The sequence below is a fragment of the Protopterus annectens genome, chromosome 5.part0, assembly GCF_019279795.1.
Source record: "Protopterus annectens isolate FY-2018-M chromosome 5.part0, PAN1.0, whole genome shotgun sequence".
NCBI classification, from domain to species: domain Eukaryota; kingdom Metazoa; phylum Chordata; order Ceratodontiformes; family Protopteridae; genus Protopterus; species Protopterus annectens.
In genome coordinates, this window is record NC_056735.1 from 940,074,553 (window position 1) to 940,089,716 (window position 15,164).

Here is a 15,164-nt window from a genome sequence, read left to right on the forward strand (position 1 = left end):
ATTTTATGAGAATACAGCACATTTTCTTATTACTAATGCTTCTAGCATTAACAACCATTTCAGATAAATCAAATGTTGCTATCTGTGAACTGTTAAACTTTGGACATGACAAAAACCCTGTTTGTGTTTGTCAAATATTGCAATATATTTGCTGCAAAAATTTTCTACCTTGGTCTTCATAAGAGTACACCATCCTGTCTAATATGTGTGCTTAACATTAGGCCTGGATGCTCTACACTTTTCTATTTTTTAATTGGTCATTTTTTTCATTTAGGAATTTACCCAATAATGTTTCCATTAATAGTGACCCGACTCTCTTTTTGTATGTGGTTTTTGAAAAATATGTCCTAACTTCTGTACATGCTATGTTGTCCAGGAGGATTACATGTTTCCTACTAATAGTCAGAGATCAGTGGTATAGCTAAAGTTTGTGCCGCCCGGGGCTTTCTTTTAGTTTGCCACCCCTCCCTCCTCAGAAAATCATGATCAAATGCCACCCCCCATACACAGCCCTCCCTTGTTGCAGCTATTCCAGCATCCCATTACTTGGCTATTTCTCCCCATTTACCATAAACACTGTAATGTGCATACTGTTTTATGTAGTACTTCTACAATGTTTATTTGGATTTCATTTAAAACTTTTATTTTAAATTTTATAGCACTAGCACTGATAGACATCTGCTAAACAAAGCAATACAGTCTCACAATGAAAACAGACTTAGCATTAAAACTTCTCTAGCCTTGAAACTCATGTTCATTGAAACAGCATTGAAACCCACATTCAAAGAAAATGCATCTGGCCAGTGGAGGATAAAGTTTACCTTAGGGCTGTTTTCAAATCATAGGCCCTTGTGCACACATATTTAGGACCATGTAAGCATACATGTGCTCTTTGATTCACCTTCCCAATTGTATTAAATTATATTCCTTGTATAATACAGCACACTTGTTAGAGCGTGTTTTAAATTTATTGTTTTGAAAAATTTTCCAGTAAGCAATGAAACTAACTGTATGAACTAGTAATGACAAAACTACCCATTCAGAACATTTCCATCAAAAACGTCTACTCAAACTTCTGTCATTACAATCCACCAGTATCAGTAAATATGCACAATCTCTGTAGAAGTAAAATTAACATTTGACATACTCGGAAACAATTGGGATATCCTATTGAGTGTGAAAGAACTTGATGGAATAATAGGAGAAACACCATCCTTCTCCTTTAAAAATAATAAGTCCCTTAAAAGACAATTATGCTACAAAAAAATAGATGAGCCAAAGTATGTAAAGTCTGATAGGATGGGCATGCTTGCCTGCAGGAGATGCACAGCATGCCCATTCATTTTTGGTGGGGGACAGTATAAACACCCTATCAGAGGTTTCTCCATTGATGCACACTTCTATGCTGACTGTCACACTGCAAATATAGTATACTTTAGTTTCTGCACGAAGTGTCCTGCCTATTATATAGGTAAAATGAATCGATTATTGAAGGACAGAATTTTAGAACATATAAGAGATATTAGAAACCAAAAAGAAAGCAATACGTTAGCTATGCATGTGATGCAAGAAGGGAACACACACGCTTTTAAGTTCTTGGTTCTCCATATTGTCCATAGAAATAAAAGAGGTGCAACTATTACTAACAATACTGAAGCTTTGGAACAAGAATGGATTATTAAGTTCCAAGCAGACAGACCACCTGGCCTAAACTCCAAGGTTTCTTTAAAACCATTTCTTAGAAACAAAGCCTTGAAGCACTGATGCTCTAGTTATTTAGAATTTTTTATGCTTTTTTATATAGCTTTTAATATTGTAACTAGAACATTTTAGAAATGTACCCCACATTTGTTTTTATATATATATATATATATATATATATATATATATATAGATATATGTATATTTTTATACCTTAAGTATCATTATTTGGTGTATTGATTTTAACATGGACTTGATTGGTTGACACCATGATGCATCACTATTTAAATGAAATTTTAACTGTTATAATTTGTCTGACAAAGCAGAAAGGACTCTGCAAAATCGATCACATTTTTTTTTTCTAATTAAAAAGTTACGTGCCCTGTGTATCCAGCGAGTTTTATTTTACTTATTGCTTCTTCTTTATTATTGCTGGTTACTTCATCCAGAGTCGAGGACTTTATTTTTTTATTTTTGTAATCTAAATAATTCCACATTAAAGAGATCTATAACTAATGAAGAGGTTGCTATTACCAAACAACTTTATATTTCATAGTTTCATCTATAAATAAAGTTCCTGCTTCTCTTGAAGAATGAATTGCCTATGTTACACTAAAAAATAAGCTAGTAATATTGCAACAGGGAATGAATGGCAAACTGATAACAGGTTCATAGCTATGTCCTCCAAAGGAGGACATTCTCAGAACTGCAGCATCCACTGCCTTTAAAGTAAAACACAGTACAGTATCAGCAATCCATCTACAGACTGTGAGTAGAACCCACAACATTCTGAATCAAAAGCAGGTATACTACTAACAATGTAAACAGACTTGGCATAAGGAGCACTAAACGTCTCTTCCACTGAAGATGTCAGCTCCTTGTAAAATCCATTTGACACAATATCTCTCAGCACAATAAATCTGGAAAAAGCCAAAATTTATTGGGAGGGTGCAAAAGGCCAAAACCAGGGGCACATTTTAAATATTGCTTGCATAATCTTAGAAAGTTGCTAGAATAAAATGTTTTGTGTTATCATGCATTTCCTGAAAGATAGGAAGACTGAAATTTAAATGGCTATTATTATTTAGTGAATTCAGTTCTCGCTGATTTGCCAGAAAACCACTAATGTTAAGAGGAACACAACAAAAGTATGAGCCAAACATTTCAGACACTATGCGAAAATCTGGACAGGACAAGTGGTGGTAAGGGTAGAGAATTCAGGATCTTGTTTCTTGTACCTAAGGTACAGGGTTTGAGTCTGAGTAACACTAACCAACACCCTTACTTGTGAAGCAACACACACACACACACACTCACACACACACACACACACACACACACACACACACACACACACACACACACACACACTTACTTGTACTTATGAAGCAGCAGTAAAATTCTTTTCCGTGAACACCCTCACTTGTGAAGCAGCAAGATTCCATGGTGAACACTCATTGGCAGCAATACAACATACACACACACCCTTACTTGTGAAGGAGAAAAAATTCCCAAAACTTAAAATTGTGCAGGCAGACAGGAAGACCAGGATGTCTGTGCGACAACCCATGCGTAGACGTGATGCAACTGGAAGAACACCATGTTAATTAAACTATTAAAGTAACACTACCAAAAGTGCCGCCAGGGCTGGACCGCCCCTTTCACCCCCTCAAGGGTCAAATAGTCAAAGCTTCAATCTCCCCTTGGCTGTCAAAAGAAACTAAACAAACCATGTACCTAAGAGATACAAAGTAGAAACAATTCCAAAAAAACAAGCTACCTAATATCCTAACAGAAGTTAAACAACTTTGTAACACTGCAAAAAAGCTAATACTTAGAGATCACCAGACATACTACAGCAAGCTTCAGTCTGAACACTCATCCAACTCTAGAAAATTCTGGAACTCTTTCTCCTACCTCCTCCATCCTGACAACAAGGACAACCCATGCCCAAACCCAAACTATACTAATCAAGAAACAGCCTCTCTGTTTATCACCTAGGATCCTTAGCTAAACTTACTTCCAGCTTCTCTCACTATTCTCCACCCCCCCCCCACCAATCCTTGTACCCATCCCTCCAGTCCGACTGCTCATATCCCTACTTTCAACCTCTCTCCTGTTTCTACAAACAAAATAAAACAAAACTCCTCCTTCAACTTAAACCATGCTCATCTGCCCCAGATAACTTACCCGTATCCTTCCTCAAACTATCCACAGACAGCATTGCCTACCCTATCTCTATTATAATAAATAGATCCATCCAAGAATCATATGCCCCCCTCACTTTGGAGAATGCTTTCATTATTCCACTCCATAAAGGGGGTAAAAACACTGGCACTTCTAATTTTCAGCCTATAGCCATTCTTTCTCTCCTATGAAAAATAATGAAGAAATGTATTCAATCCCAAATTATGTCATATCTGACTCATAATAACCTCCTAACCCCTACACAGCATGGTTTCCATCCCAGCCATAGTACCATCACATACTAATCTACTAGGTGCCATAATTGATATAAATCTAACGTTTGACACCCATTTCAAAACTAACATAAAAAAACACCAAACACTAGGTCTCCTGTATAGGCACAATTGTTACTTTACCCCCTCCATCAGTCAAACCCTAACCTCTACTTACCTTCTGCCCTCTCTTATGTATGATGCTCCCCTGTTCACTAATCTTCAGCTTGGCTTACAGGCCAAACTGTAAATCTGTTACAATAAAATCTGCAAATTTGCTACTAACTCTAGAAACTCATCCCATCACTGTATCTCCCTCCACTCTTTGTATTGGCACAAACTTCCTAACTACTTCAATATCCTCAAACGTACCACTCCCCATAAGCTCATATTCAAACCTTCTAGTTGTCCCTCTCCCTCCACCTCCTTAACCCCTATATTCCCAACCACCCAGTTAGATCCGAAAATCACAATCTTCTAAAAATCTATAAACCTCATCAAACCCCAGGCCACCTGGTACTATACTGGTCCTTAGCTAAACTCTGGAACTCACTTCCTGCCTCCCTTCAAAATATTGAGTCACTCAAATTTCAAATCACTTCTCCAATCGTACCTAGTTTCAAAGTGGGAATGCTCCTGTTCCTCTCCTACATAACTCCCTTAAATACCTTCACCCAACCTTTCACCTTTTACTACAGTGCTCAGCTATTTTCTGCATCTATTTCTTCTTTCAGTCTCTTTCACTCTGTAACTCCTCTTAGAATATACTCCTTTCTCTACTAAAAATCAACCTCTTCTCCCTTTTTTAAAAATTCTAACTCTCTATAAAAAATGCCATTGATTGTATAACTCCAAGAATTTTCTGTACATAATCTTATAGTCTATATACTTTGTAAATATTACTAGACTGTATAATTTACAAGTTTTTCTTCTTTTACAAATTACTTACATTGTTTGTATGTTACCAATGATTTCAACTTTTTTTGTAAAATTGTCAATGTCTGTGGAGCTTTTTTCCACGGGCCTCCACTGAAAATGGGCTCTACCATGCCCAGCGGGCTACCCCAGTCATCAAATTGAAATAAATAAATAAATAAGCAAGCTGATACATGCGTCTTTTCAAATATCAGGTTGAAGTTTTGATTAAGTAAGTAGATTTCTACATTTTAGTCCTTCATATGACTGGTTTGATATCCTTCAATCTGTATAAGTACTTGCAAGTAGAGAGAAACCCCAGGTTTTTTAAAAAAAATTTTTTTTTATTTTTGGAAAACGGGGGACCTTTTTTCCAAAATGGTTTTTTTTTCCTTTTAAAATTTTGGGGGAAGGGGGTCCCCTTTGGGGTGCCTTTTTGGGCACCCCCCTTTGGGGGGAAAAAAAATTTAGATAGCCGTATATCTCTCAGGAGCCTTGAACCAGGTTTCAGTTACTGCACAGACATCGATGTTCTCCATACTGAGAAGTGCTTCGAGTGCCTGCATCTTGAGATTTAGACTTCTGGCGTTGAGCAGCATTACCCTTAATTTTTTTCCATTTTTGTTTTTTACGGAGGTTGATTTGTCTTTTGAGCATTGCCTAAAAAAGGCACTAACAATGTAAACAGACTTGGCATAAGGAGCACTAAACGTCTCTTCCACTGAAGATGTCAGCTCCTTGTAAAATCCATTTGACACTCAACTATATCTCTCAGCACAATAAATTTGGAAAAAGTCAAAATTTATTGGGAGGGTGCAAAAGGCCAAAACCAGGGGCACATTTTAAATATTGCTTGCATGATCTTAGAACGTTGCTAGAATAAAATGTTTTGTGTTACCATGCATTTCCTGAAAGATAGGAAGACTGAAATTTAAATGGCTATTATTATTTAGTGAATTCAGTTCTCACTGATTTGCCAGAAAACCACAAATTTTAAGAGGAACACAACAAAAGTATGAGCCAAACATTTCAGACACTATGCGAAAATCTGGACAGGACAAGTGGTGGTAAGGGTAGAGAATTCAGGCTCTTGTTTCTTGTACCTAAGGTACAGGGTTTGAGTCTGAGTAACACTAACCAACACCCTTACTTGTGAAGCAACACACACACACACACACACACACACACACACACACACACACACACACACACACACACACACACACACACACACACACACTTACTTGTACTTATGAAGCAGCAGTAAAATTCTTTTCCGTGAACACCCTCACTTGTGAAGCAGCAAGATTCCATGGTGAACACTCATTGGCAGCAATTCAACATACACACACACCCTTACTTGTGAAGGAGAAAAAATTCCCAAAACTTAAAATTGTGCAGGCAGACAGGAAGACCAGGATGTCTGTGCGACAACCCATGCGTAGACATGATGCAACTGGAAGAACAGCATGTTAATTAAACTATTAAAGTAACACTACCAAAAGTGCCGCCAGGGGTGGACCGCCCCTTTCACCCCCTCAAGGGTCAAATAGTCAAAGCTTCAATCTCCCCTTGGCTGTCAAAAGAAACTAAACAAACCATGTACCTAAGAGATACAAAGTAGAAACAATTCCAAAAAAACAAGCTACCTAATATCCTAACAGAAGTTAAACAACTTTGTAACACTGTAAAAAAGCTAATACTTAGAGATCGCCAGGCATACTACAGCAAGCTTCAGTCTGAACACTCATCCAACTCTAGAAAATTCTGGAACTCTTTCTCCTACCTCCTCCATCCTGACAACAAGGACAACCCATGCCCAAGCCCAAACTATACTAATCAAGAAACAGCCTCTCTGTTTATCACCAAGGATCCTTAGCTAAACTTACTTCCAGCTTCTCTCACTATTCTCCACCCCCCCATCAATCCTTGTACCTATCCCTCCAGTCCGACTGCTCATACCCCTACTTTCAACCTCTCTCCTGTTTCTACAAACAAAATAAAACAAAACTCCTCCTTCAACTTAAACCATGCTCATCTGCCCCAGATAACTTACCCGTATCCTTCCTCAAACTATCCGCAGACAGCATTGCCTACCCTATCTCTATTATAATAAATAGATCCATCCAAGAATCATATGCCCCCCTCACTTTGGAGAATACTTTCATTATTCCACTCCATAAAGGGGGTAAAAACACTGGCACTTCTAATTTTTAGCCTATAGCCATTCTTTCTCTCCTATGAAAAATAATGAAGAAATGTATTCAATCCCAAATGATGTCATATCTGACTCATAATAACCTCCTAACCCCTACACAGCATGGTTTCCATCCCAGCCATGGTACCATCACTGCCCTCCTCTCCTTCCTTGACTCTATTAACTTTGCACATGTCTCACCCTGTTCAAGCCTCTCGCTCAACCTCCTCCTTTTCTCTTTATCATTTTAATTTATAACTTCCACCTCTCTATCTCTGATACCAGCCACAAAGCTCAGTTAGCTTTCTCCAATACTGAATCATGGATACACAGTAAACACTAAGTTAATGATCTTCATCCAAAACACCATTGCAGACAAAAAGAATAACATCCCCATATAAATTGTATCACATACTAATCTACTAGGTGCCATAATTGATGTAAATCTAACGTTTGACACCCATTTCAAAACTAACATTAAAAAAACACCAAACACTAGGTCTCCTGTATAGGCACAATTGCTACTTTACCCCCTCCATCAGACAAACCCTAACCTCTACTTACCTTCTGCCCTCTCTTATGTATGATGCTCCCCTGTTCACTAATCTTCAGCTTGGCTTACAGGCCAAACTGTAAATCTGTTACAATAAAATCTGCAAATTTGCTACTAACTCTAGAAACTCATCCCATCACTGTATCTCCCTCCACTCTTTGTATTTGCACAAACTTCCTAACTACTTCAATATCCTCAAACTTACCACTCCCCATAAGCTCATATTCAAACCTTCTAGTTGTCCCTCTCCCTCCACCTCCTTAACCCCTATATTCCCAACCACCCAGTTAGATCAGAAAATCACAATCTTCTAAAAATCTATAAACCTCATCAAACCCCAGGCCATCTGGTACTATACTGGTCCTTAGCTAAACTCTGGAACTCACTTCCTGCCTCCCTTCAAAATATTGAGTCACTCAAATTTCAAATCACTTTTCCAATCGTACCTGTTTTCAAAGTGGGAATGCTCCTGTTCCTCTCCTACATAACTCCCTAATAACATCACCCAACCTTTAACCTTTTACTACAGTGCTCAGCTATTTTCTGCATCTATTTCTTCTTTCAGTCTCTTTCACTCTGTAACTCCTCTTAGAATATACTCCTTTCTCTACTAAAAATCAACCTCTTCTCCCTTTTTTAAAAATTCTAAATCTCTATAAAAAATGCCATTGATTGTATAACTCCAAGAATTTTCTGTACATAATCTTATAGTCTATATACTTTGTAAATATTACTAGACTGTATAATTTACAAGTTTTTCTTCTTTTACAAATTACTTACATTGTTTGTATGTTACCAATGATTTCAACTTTTTTTGTAAAATTGTCAATGTCTGTGGAGCTTTTTTCCGCGGGCCTCCACTGAAAATGGGCTCTACCAGGCCCAGCGGGCTACCCCTGTCATCAAATTGAAATAAATAAATAAATAAGCAAGCTGATACATGCGTCTTTTCAAATATCAGGTTGAAGTTTTGATTAAGTAAGTAGATTTCTACATTTTAGTCCTTCATATGACTGGTTTGATATCCTTCAATCTGTATAAGTACTTTCAAGTAGAGAAACCTACTATCCCCATACTCTATGGTTTGCCTAAAATTCACAAGAACTTAAGGGATCCTCTCATGTGCCCAATTGTTTCCAGCAGTGGATGGGTGACCAAGCACATCTCAATATTTGTGGAAAAGACATTACAACCTGTGCTTGATGGCATTTCTAGCATTCTAAAGGATACTAAGAATTTTTACAAGACTTTTAGGCCTGGTATGATGTACTCCAGAGTCAGGATAATTTACTGCTCACTATACTGATATTGCTTCATTATTAACCATTATACCCAATGATCTGGGGGTTGAGAATATTAGAAGCTTTCTATTCTCCTGAAATGTTTTTTCTAACAACACAATTATGCTCTTTTGTGCATTGCTTGACCTTATTTTAGAAAATGTTTTTGTGTTTGAACAAGATTTTTTCCTTCAACACCTAGGCGTTGCAATGGGCACTGCTGGTTTCTTATGCAAATTTAATTCTGGCACAATGGGAATGTGATTACATCTTTGGTAATAATCCCTTTCTATAGAATGTTAGATGTTATAGATGCTTCGTTGATGATATTTTTATGGTTTGCTGAGGTACACCCGAGAGTTATATTACTACCTCCTTCTTATAGTTCACATATAATTACTCAACAGAGAGTACTGATTTTCTAGATGTCACTATTGGTAAAGATCAAATGGGACATATAACTACCAAAGTTATTAAGAAACCATGCAAGAAAAATAACTTTCTTCACAAGACCAGAATATACCCTAGGCATATTCCTAGGAATGTGGTCAAAGGCCAGTTATTACATACACTCAGATTACACAATGATGACAATAATGCTTTGGAGGCTATAGGTGCTGTAGCTGAAAATTTCATTGCAAGAGACTACTCACACAGTGATGTGAATAAGGCCATTAGTGAGTTTGTTTATCCAGAGACACAACTGTTAGACCTTTTTTCTATGACAAATGAAGCTGTGACAGCTCTGTCTTCTTCTTTTTCTTCTTTCAGCTTTTCCCAGTTAGGAGTCGCCACAGCAGATCATCTGTCCACTCATGATTTGCAGTAGAGTTTTATGGTGTTGAGTTGCCAGCCCGGTGCCCAAACTTCCACAGAAAGCACACACGTGCACACACTCACACCTAGGGCCAATTTAGAGTGTCCAATCCACCTACTTCATGTCTTTGGGATTGTTCGTAATAGATCACCGTGTATCGTCTTGACAAATGAAGCTTTGATAGCTCTGTCTATTGACCCTAATAGATTACCATGCATCCTCTTGACATATTTGAGTAACATAGGCTCAGTATGTGACATAATGAGAAAGAATTGGCCAATCCTAATGACAGATGATGCAATCAGAAATATTCTGGTAACTATACCTAAATTTACTTTTTGCAGATACATGTCAGTGAAGCATCTTTTATGCTATAGACATTCTTAGCAGTGCCCTGTCTCATCTGACTGCATTGGTACCTTTATATATAGGTCATGCAATATGCGTAAATATATCTGGAATACAAGTTTCATTGAACCCCCTTTATCAGAACAGAATATACGTTTTAAATTCTATGCTGACTGCAAAATGTTCAGTGATGTCTATTATGGAAAAGGTCAAGCATTTTTTTATATTGGCAAAACCAATCAGATGCTTAAAGACAGGATTTTACAACATATTGGTGACCTCAGTAATAAACAATCAACTAATGCCCTAGCCAAACATGTGCTTGATTTTGATTTGCATCATTCTTTTAAGTTCACTGTTCTAGAAAGAATAATTAAGAACATTATAGGTGTCAGTCTTTTAAATAAGACTGAGAGTGCTGAATTGAAATGGATTATATTCTTCAAATCTGATTCTTTTCCTGGTTTGAATGATGTGGTATCTACAAAACCAATGATAAAAGCATGTGGCCTGAGACACTAATTTGATTGGCTAATTTTTGTGAATGAATAGTTTATAATAGTTTAAAGTGTTGCATGAATACATGTGATTTCATCCTTGGTTTTTGATTGGTTAGTTGTATATTTTAAATTGTTGTGTTTTTAATGCTTTTATTGGTCTCATAGCAAGACGTTGTCCTGCCTGATTCTCAGCAGCTTTTTCTGTGTGGTGAGGTAGGCAATGGGGCATGCCTTCATTGAAGGTTGTGCTGCAGGCTGGTAACCGCACACAAAAATCCACACTACCAATCAGACGGACGAGTTCCACATGTGTAATTCCCTAACCGGGATAAGCCGAAAGACACAAAATTGGTCTGAAGAAGTGGTTGTTAACAGCAAAAGTGCTAACCTGTCTTAATTTGATTGTTTTGTTGATTAAATATTATCCCTTTAGCCATGTTGTTCATACAAGGACTTTTTTTGTCTAAACTAATATTAATGAAATTATTCACTCTTTATGACTAAATGATTTTGATGCCAGTACTGCACAAAACAGAGTGAGTAATCTCTAGTTGGGAACTTTGTGGAATCCCATGATATTAATCGATGATGGCAAGCATTTGACAGTGGTACTGTTCATCCTGTTATAACCATACAAGTACACAGGTTGTAAGGATGGCTCACAGATTGGTTTTAACTTCTCTTCATGGTTGGCTAGGGCTATTCCATCTACATCTTTTTTCCAATGATGAGTATTCTTCCAAGTAGGATAAGTATAATTATGAGTTAGCTAGTTTGGAATGTATAATTTTTATGTTCAAAAACGAGTTTGCTTAGATAAATAAAAATCACAGTTGGACAATACTTGCTTACTGAATGTATCAAATTGAAATTAGTTCCAAAAGGGTTATGTACTTTTAAATTTCCTAATGATATGACTGGTAACTGTAAGTTTAATAAAGAATTTATAGACATGTTTGACAAGTGCCGCTTTGAATTAATGGATTTAATAATCAAATGGAACAACTCATATATTTCATTTATGTTTGGTGAAGCTGAAACATGGAATACAAAGATTAGGGAAGATTTATTCTTTCAAAATTTTGAAGATTTATATAGCAATCTTTACAGTAAAGTGAACAAATGTCACACTAAAGAGTAGAAAACTTAAGAAAATACAACACAATATTGTACAGTACATGGCGAGTAAAGCATATCCAGTACCTGGAGTTAAAACTGAAAGGAAAAATTATTTATTTATTGATTGATTGAGTGATATTTGTTAACTGGGTTAGTCCAGCTGGGCTTGTGGCCCATTTTCAGTGGAGACCCGAGGAGAAAAGCTCCAATATATAGTACCAAAATTAGAGAAAGTCACAACTTTACAATAAAAAATATGTTACATTACTTTTGAGAGAATATCATTTTGAAAATATATATAAGATAAGCCAAAGACTTGCATGCATAACATTTTTAAGAAGGATATACAGACAAAAATTATGATATTTGATCAGCTTTGGCAAAGAAAAAGCATTGTAGGTGAAAGTTTCTTTGTCAATGTTCAGTTAGAAATCCTTATACATTACAAGTAATGGATGTTAAGTCAGCTTTGGAAACAAGGCAAAAATAACTCATACTAGGTGATAGTTATTTTGTGAAGGTTCACTTTGAATTCTTTATACATTTTAAGTAAAGGATGTATGGAGGTTTCTGGTTGAATAAGAATAATTTGAGTGGATTATTGTGGAAATAGAATATAGTTGATTAGCCTGGTATAGCATTTGAGTAGCTATAATGCATAACAGAATTCAAAAATTTCTAACTTGATGGAGTGTAGAAAATACTGGGAGGGAGAATGGACAGAAAATGAAACAAGATAATTGGATGTAGTATTGTGGGATAGAGTGCTGGTTCTATATCTTTTTAAAAGAGGGGTGAGGAATTAATAGTGTGGAGGTATTTTAGGTGGGAGCATGTGAAGGGCATTCCCATTTGGAGGACAGATGGGAAGAGTAGTATGGAGTTAAAGTTGTTGTGGTTTATTATGTTGTATAGTGGGGGGGAGTAGAGACTTCCACAGTCTGGCTATGGTGTAAGATAGTAGTAGTTGGCCAGGTGGATGTGAGGGTTTGTGCACTTGTAGGAGGTTTTGGCTATTGGATCTCATAAAGTGGCTGGGTGTGTAGGGTTTTAGAGATTTGGTGAGAGCTGGGCATTCTGTAGGTTTGAAGATGAGTTTGTGGACTATTGTAAGTTGTAGGTATATTAGGTGGTTGGGGAGTTCTAGCCAGTTGAGGGTGTGTAGAGAGTGGCAGTGATGGGATGAGTTCTTAGAACTAGTTGCGAATTTGCAGATTTTTTAGTAGCAGGCTTCGTGTTTGGAATGAAGGCCAAGTTTTAGGTTTGAGAATAGGGGAGCACCATACAAGAGAGAGGGGAGAAGGAAGGTAGATGTGAGGGTTTGTCAAGAGGAGGGGTGAGGTAGCAGTTGTGTCTGTAGAGGATACCAATTTTCTGATGGGTTTTCTTGATTGCAGGGTAGATGTGGGAGTTGAATTTTAGATTTTTCATCAATGGTAATGCCAAGTAGCTTGGTACTGGGAACAATTTCTAGAGAGGTGTTATTTTGGCTTTTAATGGAAAACAGGTTTCTGTTGAATTAGGAGTTTTTGATAGGAGTGAAAATCATTAGTTTTGTTTTGTTGGCATTTAGGGCTAGGTGATTGGATTGCAGCCATAATTCTGTTTTGGAGAAGGCTATTTGGGTTTTGAGTAGAAGTTCAGAGGGGCAGGAGGCTGAGCATATGATGGTGGAGTCTTCTGCATATTGGATAACTGAGGCATCAGGGATGGAGTGGTGGAAGTTGTTGATGAATATGTTAAAGAGGAGTGGGCTCAGTACAGACCCCTGTGGAACTCCTGTGAGTGTGGGTAAGAAAGGGGAGGTTGACTCTTTCCATTGCACAGCTTGTTGGTGCATGGAAAAGTAGATGGAAAACCAGGCTAAGGTTGGGGGAGAGAGGTGCAATTGTGAGAGCTGGGACAGGAGTAGAGAGTGGGAGATGGTATCAAATGCCTTTGAGAGATCTAGAAAAAGTGATGTTACATATTTGCCATTGTCACGTGCTAGATTGATTGTTTCAAGAAAGGAAAGAAGTGCAGTCATGGTGCTGTGGCTAGGATGGAAGCTGTGTTGAGTAGGAGAGAGGAGGTTGTGCTGCATTAGGTATGGCATGAGTTGTGAGTGGATAGTTTTTTCTAGTATTTTAGAGAGATGAAAAAGTATTGCTGTGGGTCTGAAGTTGGTTGTGTCTGTGTTTTTGCCACCTTTGTGGAGAGGCATGATGAATAAATGTCACCAGATGGTTGGGACATAGGATTCTTGTATTCTTGTATAGATCTATTTATAAGAATAGATATGGGATAGGCTATATTTTCTGCAGATAGTTTGAGGAAAATTGCTGGTAGGTTGTCTGGTGTGTTGTGGCATGGTTTTAGCTTTAGGAGAAGTATTTTTATTGTGTTAGTAGAGACAGGTCTAAGGTTGAATAAGGGAGATGGAGGAAAGTGAGTGGGGGGATTAGGGGGGCAGGGTGATGGGGTTGTGTTGGTGGGGGGTTAGGGAAGGAGGAGGACAGTTTAGCTATGCAGTCTATAAAGAATGTGTTGAATTCTGTGGCAGCTTCAAGGCTGGTGAGCTTAGGATCAGGGCAAGAGTTGGCTTTATTACTGGGGTTGAGAATGGAGAAGATGGAGTTCCAAAATTTCTTTGGGTTAGTTGAGTGCCTAGATTGCAGATTGCAGATAGCAGTAGTAGGTTTTGCGATCTTTTGTTATTAATTTTTTGGCTAGGTTATGTGAATGTTTAAATTCTAGGTGGGTGTTGGGGTTTTTCTGTTTTTGGTATTGTTTCCACTTTTTGTCTCATTGATTCATTATATGTTTAGTTTCCTGGGATAGCCAGGGGCAGGGATTGGTTCTGATGCATTTGGATCTGGGGGGGGGGGGTAGTTTATCTAGTTGCGTAAGGAAAGTATGGCTGAAATAAGATTCAGTGTTGTCTAGTGGAAGGCTTTTTAGGGGAGAACAGTCAGTAAACCTAAGGCATTCTGAGAAGATTTCAGGGATGAAGGTGGCTAGGTTGTGGGTTTGGGTGAATTGGTGTTGTCTTTCTATGTGAGAGGGCAGGCAGTCTACAAAGGCTTGTAGGTGGTTGCTTAGGGGATCTGGTATTATACCAGCATTTGTGGTATGGTTTGGGGTGGGTTGCTAATATCCAATCTATGATGGTACCGGAGGTATCATCTTTATTTGGCCTGGTTGGAAGGTTTATAAGTTGGGTGAAATTATATAGGTTGATTGAATGAGATGAGGTATCAGAGTGAAAAGAGGCCCATTTAATATTTTATTTATGT